Raw genomic sequence first — 15,748 nt, 5'->3', positions numbered from 1 at the left:
GGATGGATCATTCAACTGAAAAGCAATATAATCTTAATCCACAAGGCTTTCTGGCTCACACACTCCTTGTGTTTTAAATTTCAGAAAATCTTAACTGAATTTCCTGTTTTGCATGCCCTAATTTAGCTCTAATAATACTAATGTGACTGAGGCCTAGTTAGAGCCAAGTATGTATGTTTCAGGAAGTAGCATTCATGATTGCAAAAAAATACTATATTGTGAGAACACAAACAAAAGAAAGTGAAACTGCAGAACCAATGCATTCTCTGTGATGAGAATGGTGCTTTTCATCAGAAAATTCATATCTCTCTGCTTTGCCGTATATGCTCAGATGAGTTTCAGAGTGAGGAGTTCTACAAAATATAAATAATGTGAAAAAGGTTTATAGCTGTCTCATTTAATGTTTTTATTTCTTGAAATCATGCTACTATTAAGATACATTAGTAGGTTTTGAAAGAAATAGTTTGAGCAAAGTTAAAATACAAATTTTATCTGAGTCCAATGATAACATCTATCAAATAAGATATTTCACCTTAACATATATAGTAAAATGAAAATATCATATAGTGTTCAGTTGCTAATTTTAAGGTATGTTTCTCCTAAATTTTTTAGTTTTTGACCATTACAACAAACTTAATCAGAGCTCCATATACACAGTAATATAATGATTAATAATATGTCAATATTAATATATAAAATATTCTTCATATTAATATGACTATACGTTTACACTAAGGATGGAAGAAAATTGTTTTAAAGCCATTTTTAATATTAAATGGGGGTCTTCTATGAGGGTAACAATTAGACTATTACACAGTAGTGTTGGGTCGATTTAGTCAGGGATTTTATTAATGTTAGTTAGGTTGTTCCTTGTATTCCCCTATTTTCCCTCACAGTGGTTTGTTCCAAGTTGTTTACCAGGAGAGCTCCTGCTACTCAGACCTGTCAATCTCTCACTTCTCCCAGTTTTTTCCTTACATGGTTCTGTCAGTCAAGATTTGCTCACTCCCTGACGAGTATCAATCTTGTAACCACTCCCTTCTTCTTCATGAAAGTTCTGTATCAATCATCCTACCTTAGCATTGCTATTTGTCCCAGAATGCTGTACCCACCTTTGTTATGTTGCCATTGGTTGTTATAATCCATGTCACTTCCCTGTCGTTTGTCCCTATAGGGTGAACCAGGTTTTCACCCCTGTCCCCACCCCCTACTCAATCTGTTGCAAGTTCTTTGTCGGTCACCATTTGCTTTGCATTGCACTGAGAGGGATTCGTTCCAACCACGCATGGGGGAATAAAAGCTCTTAGGCTTGCAAGCAAAGTGTCCGTCTCTCGTCCCTCTGCTTCCTCTCAGCGTGAAGCTACCAAAGCTGCATTAACTACGCCGCAGCACTCAGCACCATCAGGGAGGCAGACACCAGTACCCTGGAGTGCCCGCTCATGTGGCGGACTCAGCCTCACAAAGGCAGTGCTAACCGGTGCTCGACTGCTTGAGGTCGTAGCAGGTAGCCGCCGCACAGTAATGCCATACTGGAGCCACTAATAGTCAGAAATAAAATATAACTTCTAGTGGTATAAAATGCTTTTACATGTTATTTATAAAGTATATGCTCACCTTTGCTTTCCTTAATTCCATTTATTGTTTTGTTTAATTTATTTTGGAACTGCTTTTTGTTGTAAATATATGTCATTTCCATATTAAATTAGTATAATCTGATAATTAAACCTAACTATCATTATAGGAATTTTAGAAATCTAGAAGAAAAATACCCAGCTTTCCTACTAGTTGTAACTATTCCTCAGAAATAGATGTAATGACATCACAGAATACCTTATTGTCATTTTCCCTTTCCTAAAATATTTTACTTTAGGATGACTGTTGCACAAGTGGACTAAGTGGGATTTAAACAGTTCCATTTCAAAACATTCAAATATTTTCTTTGTACTGAATATTGTTCTCCATGAGACAAGGATGAACAGAAGGAATGTATTCTCTTCTGCTTCCTATTTGCTTTGCACAGCTGTCCACCAAAGTATGAACACAGAGAACAGAAAGGATAAAATCTCGGCTTCTCTGATATAAATGGCAATTCTCCCATTGACTTTAACAGGTTAGAGTTTTTTCAGAACTAGTTCTGGACTCACAGTTGCCAGAATGTGAGATTCCACTGAAAAGTCAACTTTCTTCCCTGTGTGAGATGAAGGCAGATTGGATGTACATGGTAGTCAGAGCAGAACATTGACTACTGATGCTTCATGGGAAAGTTAATATGCTGTAGAATGCAGAACGTTTCCAAACAATAACAATGTATAATTTGTTTCTTTCATTTGACATTGTCTCATAAATAAAAGATAGGGGGATGATGAATCATAGTTTGCTAACACTAGAGCCAAATAATCATAGTTGATTGCTAATAAACGACAATGAAAACTGATCATACAAATCAGAAGTCATACTGCAGCAATAAATATCTAGGAGGGCACTGTACATTAATAACAATTTTTATGCTGCTTATTTGAATATCAATTTATATTTGCATAGCTCTTGGCTAGAAACTATTGAGAAAATATTTCTTCAACAGTTTGAAACAAATCAGACTGCTAGCCACTCACTTTTCTGCTATATTTTAATTCAAAACAGTTACACTTTGCCATATTAAATTACACTTCTTGACAAACACAGAAGACTAAGAGTTAAAATTAAGTATAATATTGTTAAAATTTAAAACCTTATTGAGATATTAATTTAAAATTGGTTTTACATCAATACTAAAAAACTCTGTCTTTTCCTTCATATTCATTATTTCACAAAATTATTTGCCTGTTTTAGCAAGGTAATTATAATGATACTGGCATTAGAAGTTCTATGGAATGGTAAAGTTTCTGTTAGCTGTGAAGGTTAGACTTGTCAAAGCTACTAAAGGACGCTTTACACGCACATAATTACTACAGTTGATCCAAATTCTACAGTAATTACAGTATTAGAATAAATGGGAACATGGCAGCACATCACCTAAAAATCCTCTGGCAGTACAAAGATAAGTACAATTGCTGTGCACAGCTTTGTCTAAGCCTTTTAAGGCAGTCTCCAAGATTCCACTATGTAAGTAGCAAAATATCAGCTTTCCTATTTTTAATTCGCAGCACAATAGCTGCACATTCTGTGGCTGACTGGATTTATTTGTGTTTGCCAGTATGTCTGAGTAATAGACAGAGGTAAGGAGGTAGAACACAATACCCACAAATTTTCTTTCTTCAATACTTGAAGAAAAGAATTCCAGCTGATGAAGTTCAAAGTTACTTAACATTTTTTTTAAATTCAAAACCCTGATTACTTTTGCTTTCTTAACTCCAACATTGCTCTTTTGAAGGACTGACCAGTTCAGTGCAATTTATGACGGGTCATGAAAAACCCCAGAAGCACATATTCCTGTCTCCTGAAATTTGGAACTTCCTGTGTTCCTTGGAATCTACTCTTGTAGGGTGGGCAGGATGAACAAGGCTAAGTCACAGACTGTAAGAATATGTGAGATTCAGTTTAAAGACTAGTAGCTTTCTTTTTATGTAGGTTAGCCTAAAAAAAAATTCATATGACCTGTCACAATCAAGCCTATTTGTACCACAGGCTTTCCCAGAATCTTGAATGTTACACTGAATGTAAAACAAGTAACTCCCTGCTCAGCCCCCTTGCTCCCAATCCCCCTTTAAAGGAATAGTTCATTTAACATTTATAATTAATGTAACAACTGTAGTAAAAAAAAAAAAAAATCCCAAAACCAAAACCCTTGTCTTCCCCAGCTTAATTACAGGCCAACAGAACATGCAAAGTAAGAAAAAAAAAGTCTGTACAATTAGTTCTTGAATACATATGTGTGCACACACAGGTAGACAAACTGACTATTTTTGCAAGTATTTTATGTGCTATCTGATAGTGCAATGATAGATCTAAAGGCAACTAAGCAGTCAAGTAGTTCCTTCTATATGTCTTGAAAGAGTCAGAGAGCATAACAAGTAACATGTTGACATTAAACATATATTGTTAGATTCAGATAATTACCCAGTCTTCTTAGGCTGACAGTGAACAGCTTCCATTTCCAAGAGCTGCTGAATGTTCTAGCAGTCAAAGTGCTTTGATCTTCATTTTGTAAAATGTTTGAAAATATTACAGTATAATGTAAATGTCTTAAGTTGCCCCTATGTTACATGGAAAAAAGATTGTACTATCTCCAACAAGGATACAAGAAAGCGTCATGTCTATGAAGCTTATAGGTTTTTTCTGGAGTAGGAAAATCCTAATTACAGATGAAAACTACTCTACACAGCATCCTGGGGGAGTAGAGAAAGAAAAAGAGGTGATGATCTTAAAAGACAAAGAAAGGCTATTTCTCTGATTGTAAAGGGCTTATGCTCCACTTGCATATTTCATAAAGTACGCTAATTTTTATGATTCTTAATTAGTATGCTTTTTCAAGTCAAACTTTGTGAAATCAATCTGTGTTAAAGAAACCAAATTTCAAGCAAATATGAGGATCATACAAATTCTAAACACATTATTTATAACTCTGTATTCCCATAGGTTCCTTTTAAGAGGTCTACAATATTTAATTTCCATTTTCTTGTTTTAGAAATAACAGATCTGTATTAAAAACCACCAAACCCAAAACCAAATACAAACCTCAGTAAAAAAAACTTTTCTAAAAGTAGTAGCACTAAGAATAAAAGTCTCAAACTAGTGATCATGTATTTCCTAAATAGGAGACTGATTTATCATCCTTAAAACAAGAAGATCATCAGTCCTTGATTTATTTTCCATTATGCAGCAATAGAGAAAATGGCTGAAGACTTTTCAAGATATGAAGTGACATATAAGATTCAACAAGGAACTACAACTGCTGCAAAGCAGAGTATATGAAATCTAAAAATAAACATTCTAAGTGCCAGGGACTGTCTTAGTACAGGAAATTCAAGACATGTGATCCAAGATTTGCATTTCCACCTCCTTGTGCAAGACCAAGGAAAACATGTTCTAATGCATCTTCTTGTTTGCAAAATACACTACAGATACCACACACCGTGGAAAGAACCTTCATTGCAAAATAGAGAGCAGTAATTCCATACTGTTTAATAATACATAATTTTCTATTGGGGAACAAATAAATCTAGCCATTTTGCCATGACCAGGAAATTTTAAGAGTGTACATAGCATCTTTACCAGATTTATCCGTTTTTAAAAAGGAGACCAAAGGGCAAAGAGAGAATGTAAGGACTTTAATGGTGTCACAGTTACAGGATTCTATGTAAAAATAGGGTTTTTAGATTTAATTATAATTTTTACATAGACTATGTCAAGAATGGCATTTAAATCCCTTATTCTTCACAAAAGCAATAAAAAGACATTTGGCATATGAGGCAGATCAAAACAGTAACAGCAATACAGAAAAAAAAAACAATTGCAAAGACCTTCCAAGCCCTTTGCCATGGATTGTGTTGGTTTTAGTCTCATTTACAGAATTATTTTACTCTCCTTTACAAAGCCGGACATGAAGTGCTGACTGTATAATAAGAAAGAAAAAGCTTAATATCTATATAAGAATATAGATGACCTTTAGAGGTTTATATAGAGAATACTAGTCTTTAGTGTTGCCTTGTAGCATGATTTAAAGAGTATTTATACATACATCAATCCTATAAATTATTAGCTGAAGCACAGTGTTTTCACATGTACACATGCACTCACATATGTGGCATCCAAGGCTACTGTGATTTACTACTCTGTCAGTATCTGAAGTCATGTAAAAAGTATGCATAAACAGAGCCAGAAAGATTTTCAATGAGCTTAGTAACACAGTACAGTACATATCCAATAGGGAGAGAATGAACCATAAATCTTATAATGTCTACTTGTGTTAGTTACGAAAGTAATTTTCTCATGCACTCCTGATCAGAAACATAAAGGCAAACTAAATAAAAGCTTCTGGAAAAAAAAAAGCTTCATGTAAGTGACACTTCATTGAACAGTCAGTGGGAAATCACAACTGCAAAACATCTGTTTCAACCCCACAAATAAAATTAATTTAAATTAAGTACATAAATAACTTGCAATGCACATATCAACGTAATCAATAAGCAGCAGACTCCTAATCACAACTGCCATTAAGATTTGTAGTGAAAGATAAGAATAAAGAGATAATTGCAATCAGAAAACATGCTGAGTGGAAATAAATTACAGTGAATTTTAAACAGCATTAAAGAAATGTTCAGAGGAAGTTTACTGCAGCATATGAAAATATGAGGCCAAACTATATCTTCCTTTCCTTGTCCCTTATCACTTCTCTTTTAATATGTGAAACTCTATTCTTTTTCCCTTGCTGACTTTTTTTTATTGCTCAAGACAAATACAGACCTAAAGCTGCCATCAGTTTAAGATAGATTATCTGAAAGCCACGTCTAAAGATGCATCATTCTTTTCTTTATTCCATACTACCTTGTAGTTCTGTCCTAGAAAAGTCATCCAACTTTTCAAACTATCGTTTCATGCACACAACTTCCCTTTTCACTCTTTTCCTTTAAAATTGCTTATGAAAGAGCTGTCTTCACTTATTAAAAACATCCTTGTTGCTTGGCTTGATGTTCTTTTTTACAGCAAAAGTCCACAGTACCAACTTCCTTTAGGTTTGGATACTCTTATTCTTTTTCCCACCACCTCTCAGATTTATCTTCTTACCTTTAGCTGGAACAGTTAACATGTGCTCCTACTCTCCCCCAAAGTCACTTTTCCTTTCCTATTCTCCTCTGGTACTTTTTTCACTTCTGTGATGGAATATGGACTTGTGATATTCATAAAGGTTATTCTGAGAAGAAAACCATATGTGTGAAAAAAAGAAACATCTTCAGATTTCAGGAGATGCAATACTATTCCTAACTGATTGCTAATTTCCCCTGCCTTTATCCTGTTCTCTACTCAGATTTCATCTCAGCTGAGTAAATCAATTGCCACTTTTTTTTTGCTCCTATCAGTCTCCTATATTACTGCTGACTTTTTCTCTCTTTGAAACTTCTATCTTCTTCCTGCACTAGACAATACTTTGTTTCTTCTGTTCTAGCCCTCATACTTCTCTCTTCCACCAAATTATAATCCACACATTTAGTTTTCTGCATCTCAGATTTTGCTGGGGTTATTTACATCAAATTTTTTCCTAGTGGTCATGTTTGGCTTTTCTTTAATTTCTTCTTTACTCTGTCCTTCATTAGGACAGCAGTTGAGGGTAACAGAGGAAAAGCAATGAAGAAAGTGAACCTTTGCCTGTAGTCATCCTTTATTAACAAGGAAAGTGACCTTTCTTCCCAAGCCAGCCCAAATTCAGGTTTCCACAGTTTTCTGTTCCTGTGTAACTGCAAAGCAGGAAAACTATTTTCAGTATATAGCTTATTCAGAATTGCATATATCTCAATACCAATGTAATGAAACATATATATACATATACATGTATATATATGTCTTTGCTTCATTGAGTATTTTCCCAGAATTACAGGGCTCACGGAAATAACAAACCTTCATTTCTGCAAAGTGATTTTGTTCTCCAGAAGTTCCCTCAAATGTCAATGTCACATTCTTTATGCACCCTAAATTTTTAAAGTAGCTCAGGGAATTCTGATTCCAAGAAAAAATAGGATAGGTTCTTCTAATGATTTCTGCTTGAAAAGATAGTGACTTGTGACATAAACAATTGGGGTGAAATTCTTCCCTTGATGACTTATCACTTAGGGATGCTAATGACTTCAGTAGAAAAGATGGTTGAACATCCTAGGGTACAATTTGCTTCCCACTGTTTTTGTGCTTACTGAGATTGCAGATTACTCTAGGGAAGATACTGTATGTGAAGCAGAGAAACCAATTATATCTGAAAAAGATGTTGATGGATAAAGAATAAATAAGCAAAGAATTGCATGCATATACAAATAAAGAGCTTAAGCTAATGTAAATATATACATACATAGCTCAACAGTGTAAAAACTGTGGCATGTATACTAGAACCAATCCATATGCTAACATTACCAATGGCATCTGCTAGAAATTTTAATTCTCCCAGCAGCTTGAGATAAGTTGTGACACTAAGAAGTATAAGACAGAGGTAATGAAGAGAAGGAAATATTTTTAGCAGAGTGAATACATTACTGCTCTCTTGATATTGGAGTATGGGCCCTAAATATCTCTTGCTGCAAACTAACAACTTTCACTATATGACATCAGGGGCATAAAAATTACGGAGATATTTTGATATTATTTTTCCACACAGGAAAAAATTGTATTGGAAATTAGTAAAAATTTATTAAGTAAATACCCTCACTTATTTATGTCAATGTAAAATTATTTTTAAATTGCCCTCACAGAACTTCCCAAAGCATATACATAAATGAAGAACTACTACACACATTTAACAGCTATAGATGGATTCTGTGCCAGCTAAAATATTTCATAATAGTGAAACTCAAACACACTGTAATTACTAATTAAAAAAAAAAAAAAATAACCCACCTCTTTCTGCAACCAATAGCAAAACCCCCATAAAGTGTAATGAGAGGTTTTCTCAGCCCACTGAGGAACAAGTGTATTCCAAAGCTCCTATTTTGTTCTGACCCATTACGGCTATGTATATATAAAGAAACCACAGACTACCTCACTATGAAAAAGAACAAGAACACAGAGAGTGAGGCAGAGAAATGGTACAACATGTAAATTGTGAATACCATAGTTATTTCCATTGTTACATCATCTCAGACAGATATAAACCCTTACTTAGTACACTTTATAATAAAATATAAATAGATGTGACTTCCTTGAAATTTTGTATTAAAATAAAGGGCAAGACATATACTGCTAAATTCTTATTTCTCTTGGTCAAATTAAACATTTTCATCAAATCCTGTGTTCAGACTTTGCTGGTAAGCCTTCAGATTTTTATTTGAAATTATTTATTTATTTTTAAATAGTGGTGCAAGGTCATATGCATTAATGTAATGCACAAAAATATGCTATACGCACACACATGCATTTATATACACACATATATTATGCATACATAAGATGTCAAAATATATAACAGAACTTAATGGGAAGTTTTAGCTCTCTTCTAACTTTATCTTAATTAAACTTAAATGAGTGGGAAATTATAATAATTCACAGCTTTTTCTCACTGTCAGTATTTTTAATTCCAACCTCCAAGAACCATCCCACAAATGAACTGTTAAAGAAATGGTTTGCAATTAGTCGTTCACTAAACAAGAATCAGGTAAAAGGAAAAATGTTTCTCCAGACATCCCAAAGTATGTTCCATTGGCAGCACCAGGAGAGAGAGGTTTTGCTGTGTGGAATTGAGAGATTACACATTAAGGAAGTATGGGAGAATAATACATAATAGGGAGCCATGAGTTTATAAATACTTACGACTTGTCATGAGGTAATAAATATTTAGGACATGAATATGATATATGACATGCCTCTTCTCTTCAATGAGTAAAGTCCAGCCTACAAAGGGAACGCTCTTTATGAACGCTACATAATCTCTTTATGCTAGTATTATCTTGAGACAATATATATGCCTTAAATAGTACCTCTTAGAATATATGTAAGCCTTTATTAGCATGCGAAGGAGAGTCTCTACAGACAAGTGGGTCAGCCCTTACAGGGGCTGTTCACAGTGTATGCCCTTCTGGATTGTCACTACAGTAGTGTTGTAAGTACACTGCTGCTGAAGTTTCCTAGTAAGGAAGAGTCAGAGGAATCAAGTTTTTGCAAAAATTTTCCCATTGTGTATGTCAGTAGACACAAGGCCTTAATACATGTGCAGGTGCTCAGGTACTGGAAGCAAGGGGTGACCGGGAAGAATAGAGGAGTTCTGTGTGTGAGGGACCAGTCTTGGAGTAGGGAAAAAGACTGAGGAGTGAGGAGCCGCAGAGAGGAACTCTTATAAATTAATTGCAACATCCACTTCCCATCCCTCACTCAGGGACATTAGGTAGAGGAGTCATAAATTAAGTTGAGCCAGGGAAGAAGAAAAGAGTGTGGGGCAAGGCATTTTTTTATTTGTTGTTGTTTTTTTAATTAACTATAAATTACATAAATTTTCCCAGAATTTTTAGTCGGCGCTGCCCTTGAAGGTAGTTGATAAGTGGCCTCCCTGTCCTTGTCCCATCATACAAGTTTTTCCACTTTAGTTTTTCCATTACCCTGTTGAAAAGAGGGTGAGAGTGGCTGGGTGTTGGTGTAGCACACTATAAGGATCTCTTCAATTCAACTTCTGTAAGAAACAACATATCTCAGAACTGGGATAGCTTTTAAGTGTCAGCTGCCAATAAATCTAACTAACTTTATTAACTAGAGAGGCACTTGGAATAGCTTGGTACTTCATTTGACTGTAAGCACTTCTTAAATTATTACTGATAGAGGACTTCCAAAACTTAAGGTAAGTTAGAGTCTTGTGTAAAGAATACAACTTTGGTTTTACTTTTCTTGGAAAACTTGTAGAAAGGCTGCAGAACAACAATAGACATATAATGTGTTTTTACACTGCTTTTTAAAATTAAAAATTAATTTATATTTTATTTTTACTATAGACAATTGCTTTACTGTTAACTTTTTATGGGCTTTCTACTTAGGGAATAAGAAGTGTTTACAAAAACAACAAAATCCAGTCAACCAAACAACAAAAAAAACAGCCCAATAAACATGAAACCTGGTTCTATAAGCCAACATATTTTTTTACTAGTGAAATCTACACTGCAAACCAAAAGCATGAACAATTAAAACCAAGTTAAAAACTACACTGAATCATCCTTTATTTGAGCTTCATTTTTAATAAAATGCTAGCAGCAATATTAAAGGTTAAAGGTTTTTCTTGGTTTGTTGTTGTTGTTGTTGTTGTTCTTTGCTTTATGGGGTTTTGTATGTCAGAAGTACTTTAATCCTTAAGCAAAGCTGCTTACATGCACAAGTTTACTGTAGTAGATACGGTTTCTAATACATTTCCTTTTATGTAAGCAGAACTCGTTTCAGACTAAAATCAAGATAATTTTATGCTGTGGTTTTAGAATGAAAAATATAGGGTTTACTGGGTTTGGTTTTTTTTGCTTGTTTTTTTTTGTTTGTTTGCTTTTGTTTGCTTTTGTTTTTTTGTTCCCTAATGAGCCCAATCATTATCTCAAATTAGAATTCCTAGTTGTGTTGTTGCTGTAGAAGTCTAGAAAAATTTTAACGGGAAATTCAAAGCGCAACTTACTGCAATACATGCTTTCTAGTGTAAATTAATTGATATAAATAAAAGAAAACATCCAGGAACAACACTAATGCAAAAGTAAAAATAAATAAGGCATAAAACCCCTCAGTGTTTTTCTGATACTCAGATTACATCCCAATCAACTCATAGGAAAAACAAAGCATCTACAATTAATTCTCTATACAATTATTTTGTTAAATATCAAAAAGGATCAATGCATAATAGTATTACTCAAGGAATTTGATTGTTCAGTGTACTATTTTCACTATATTACATATTTTTTTTAACAGAATTAAGTGGAAATTACAGGGCTCCTTGCCAAATAATCCAAGTGAGTGGATTTGAAGGGCAATTTGTCCCATAGCATAGTGAATCTTAAGCCAAAACCTGGAGTTTAAAAAACACATAGGACGATATAGTCATGTACAGATGTGTGAATACAGTTATCACTTTATAAGCAGTATTTTACATTTTATAATAATTCTACTAAATATTTTGTAGAACTTCTATATTGCCCTCAGAAATGTGTTTTTAAGGTTGTTGACATAGGCTTTGTCATATGAAATTATAAATTAGTATATATATATTATTCTAGTTGTGTTTTAAAACTGGAAATCTGAATAAGCAGTCTTCTGTATTGTGAAAACTTACAGCATGAAATTACAACTCATTTCTTGCTGGGAGGGTTGGATGTGCATTCATGTTAAACACAACATTATAACTTAACAGGTTTTATTATATTGCTTGTTTGGTCCCTGATAATATAAATTATAAACCCTGTGCAAATCATATTGCATATATGTTAAGAAAATATGAATGATATTCTAGGATCTATTTATGAATATTTTCTTAAATAGAGTTATGTTCTGAAAGAAATAGTCAAACTTTCAGTGCATTCCAAACAGCTACAATTACTTTCACTTGCATATGATCATATAAGAAACAGCTGAGCCCCAAACATTTTTAATTAACTATATCCATTATTTTAATTTTTCTGTAGACATAAGTGACTATTGTTTTTAAATGTGCATAGACCTTTGGATTTCCAGAAGGTTAAAATCACTGGGGTGGGTCACACACATTAAGTCACTAGGAAAATTGGTTTGACGATGTTATTCATTGCTACTTTAATTCTTATTAACCTTATGAACAGGGAATGTAAAGTCCTGGAAATGTATTCCTAGGTGCATCTTTTTTTCTGTGTACATCATTCAGTGTCAGAAAAATAAAGTGGAATGGATGAGGTACAACAGTAAAATACCAGCTTCCATGCAAGAGAAGCAGAAAGTGTAAGTAGAGAAAATGCAAATTCAAATGGAGTTTATTGACATTATCTCAGTCACACCTTGGAAATATGTTTTTTCAGTTCTACACTTCAGTTCTGAAGTATAATCCTGGAATCATTAATCCTAGAATCCTCTCTTCTGGTAAGAAATGTAAAAAATTACATTACATGGAATATCAAAGAGTTTTTATCATCTGATGATAAAAATCCTTGGTGTCCTGGTGGATAGTAAGCTGAACCACAGTGCGCTCTTGCAGACATATGGGAAACTGTGTCCTGGATAGCATCACAAGGATATGGACATCTTGTTAATAATGTGATATTGATGCTTTAGTAAGCACTTTCCAGAATTGCAGAGTGGCTGATGCAATAGGCAAAACCTGGAAATTTTGAAGATCCATGTGAATATAAGAAAGATATTTTTCTTGGTCAGCAACTGGCAAAGGTTGTCCAGAGAGGGTGTGTAGCCTCCATTCTTAGAGATGTTAAAACCTGTCCAGAACCTTTCCTATGCAACTTGTTTTAACTATGCCTGTTCTGAGCAGGGAGTTGCAGTAGATGATATTCAGAAGTGCCAACCAGCCTCAGACACCCTATCCTTCTTCCTGTATGCATGTCCATACATTCTAGAAAAATAATGAGAACAAGACAAATCTGCAGTCTTTCTCTCTGACACTCACTGAATTCCTTTATTAAAGTGTAAAATTGCCATGTATGCCTATAAAACTGAAGTAAAATAAATAAATAAATAAACCCTGAATTCAGGGCTGTATTAAATAAAAGTAGATCAATATCTCAGAAATTTTCCAAAAGAGGCATCTTATATTTTAAATATTCTTCAAGTCAAAGCTGGAAAGTACTGCAACAAATTTCACTTTTAAAATTTTGCAAAATTGATCTCTAAAAACATTGACCATAGAGAAAAGGCATTTAGAATTTAAAGGAAATGGAGAACCAACCCCTCCCAATCCTCTACCGTGAACAAAAACAAGGTATTGTAGTTATTTGTGTATTTCTTCTTCCACCACCTTCAAGCTACCAAATAATTTTTAATATAACCTCTGGGTTCTTCTATAGCCTGCTTTTCAATTAGTAAGAAAGTAAACAAACAAGGATTCAAATTGCTTCTGTTCTGCTGCAAATGTATATTTCCTGCTACTCTTCTCACAGTTCTCGATTCAATTTCTCAGTGAATTCAAGAATTGCAGTATTACATCCTCACCTCTGATCTAATAGTTTCTTTGTGTGTTCTGCTTTGTGTGTTCTGCATGCAATGACCTTCAGATAGAAAAAAAACTACTTTTTTAAACAAGAATTAACTCAATGCAATTTTTCATGCCCAACTCAATCTCATTTAGTTTATATATACTTGTAAATCCTTTCCAGTGTTAATGACATTATCTTAGTATATTAATTGACAATGAGAACTGTTGTATGCTTTGTGGATCTACTTTTAGAAAATTCAGGTGGAATGGTGAAATATATTTAACAGAAAGGGAGAAAAAGAGAAAAAAAATCTGTGTATTTATCTTCTAGATTTTCCATCTCTATTAAAAATACTGAAATCAGTTGATTTAGTGAAGACTTTGAATGAAATCATACCCATAAAATGACACTCAATCATTTTCTATGTCCCTGTTTCATCTAGGTTAAGGTCTCAAGAAGTTTTGAAAAAATAGTTATTCCGGTTGTGATGCTGTTTTATTTTTCTAGCCAGATCTAATAATGACACTAGAAAATTTCTTTATTCATGAAACTAACTGTAATTATGTGTTTAAATTTCAAATGCTTATATAAGAAATATAAGAAAATCTTGTAATTTCTTAAAAAATTTAGCAAAGCTACTTGACTTTATTTGATATTGTTTCTAAAACAGTTTACAAGAAATAAAAACCCAAAGCCATTCATTAAGAAAAAAGCAAAGGTCATCTCTGTAAAGAGTAGTACTACTATTTATACTTCAACCAGAATACCAAAATTTTTTAAGAGCTTGTTTTTCTCAATAACATAAAATCTTCAAAGTAAAAGGGAAAATATGAAGATATGTCATAATAAATAACACATTCAAATTTTCATATTTTAGCTTCCCACATAAATGAAACTTGTGGAGTACAAAACACTCCAAGCCTGTGACTTTATTAACATAAACTCTATCCAACAACTGAGGTTGGGGATGTCTTAGTTTTTCATGCAGAGAGGGATTGGGCATAGGAAGAGGATCCCTAGGGAAGTGGTCACAGCTCCAGCCTGACAGAGTTCAAGAAGTGTTTGGACAATGCTCTCAGGCACAGGGTATGATTTTTTGGAATCCTTTGAGGAGCCAGGAGTTGGACTCAATGGTCCTGATGAGTCCCTTCCAACACACTATATTCTGTAATTTTTATGACTCATTTCATTGTGATGTAAACTTCAAGGGAAGATCTTCCAGTGCCAGGGTATTTTATGGATCATTTGAAAGAAAGCTTCATATCTACTGCTATTTTTGCTTGGCAGACTATCCAATAGCAAAAAATTCATCAGGATAGAACTATTTAATGCTGTGTAAAGTAACATGCATGTTTCAAGTTACTGATAATAGTATGTATCCTGTCTAGGAAAAATCTATTCATATTCCACATCTTTTATCTCAGATTTACTGGATTACATGGCATTTCCATTAACACTTTGTTGAAGCAGCAAAGTTTATGAGGCAAATTGAATAGCTTAAAGTAAATATTTTGATCACTTAAACCTAATTTTGAATTTTGTTTTATTTCATTTTGACAATATCGATAAATGCAAAGGAGAGAAATTAAAAAAAAATCATATCCTCTCTGACTCCTCTGTTCCAAATATGCAGAGATTTGAAGCATATGAGGGCAGAATGTAAATTTTATGTTGTGCAAAAAGGCACAGCTGGGCACATATCCAGGGAGGGAAATCATTACATTTCTGTGCAGATATAAAATACTTGCTTCTGGTATTCCACAGTTTTGGTTGACAAGGAAGGTAAAAAATGAGAAACTAAGAGTCTTTGTTATATCATGCTAGGAAGAGAACACATGAAAATTTTGTTGCAAATATTGAAATAGGTGTCTTAAAAGATTAGACAGAAGTAAGTATCAAATATGTAGATTGCCATTTTAGGCCCAAGGAGAGGTACTTACTTGTGGTAAGAGACAACAAAAAGAAAAATGTAACTAAATAAATTT

General features: G+C 33.7%; 1 protein-coding gene across 1 annotated transcript in view; it reads right to left on the bottom strand.

Moving 5' to 3' along the window:
• The window catches only part of PTPRD (protein tyrosine phosphatase receptor type D), a 975,596-nt gene that overhangs the window by 676,543 nt on the left and 283,305 nt on the right, over window positions 1-15,748 (bottom strand). The window lies entirely within an intron of this gene.

Source organism: Vidua chalybeata, chromosome Z, assembly GCF_026979565.1.
Source record: "Vidua chalybeata isolate OUT-0048 chromosome Z, bVidCha1 merged haplotype, whole genome shotgun sequence".
Lineage (NCBI taxonomy): Eukaryota > Metazoa > Chordata > Aves > Passeriformes > Viduidae > Vidua > Vidua chalybeata.
This window is presented reverse-complemented; position numbering and strand designations above follow the sequence as displayed.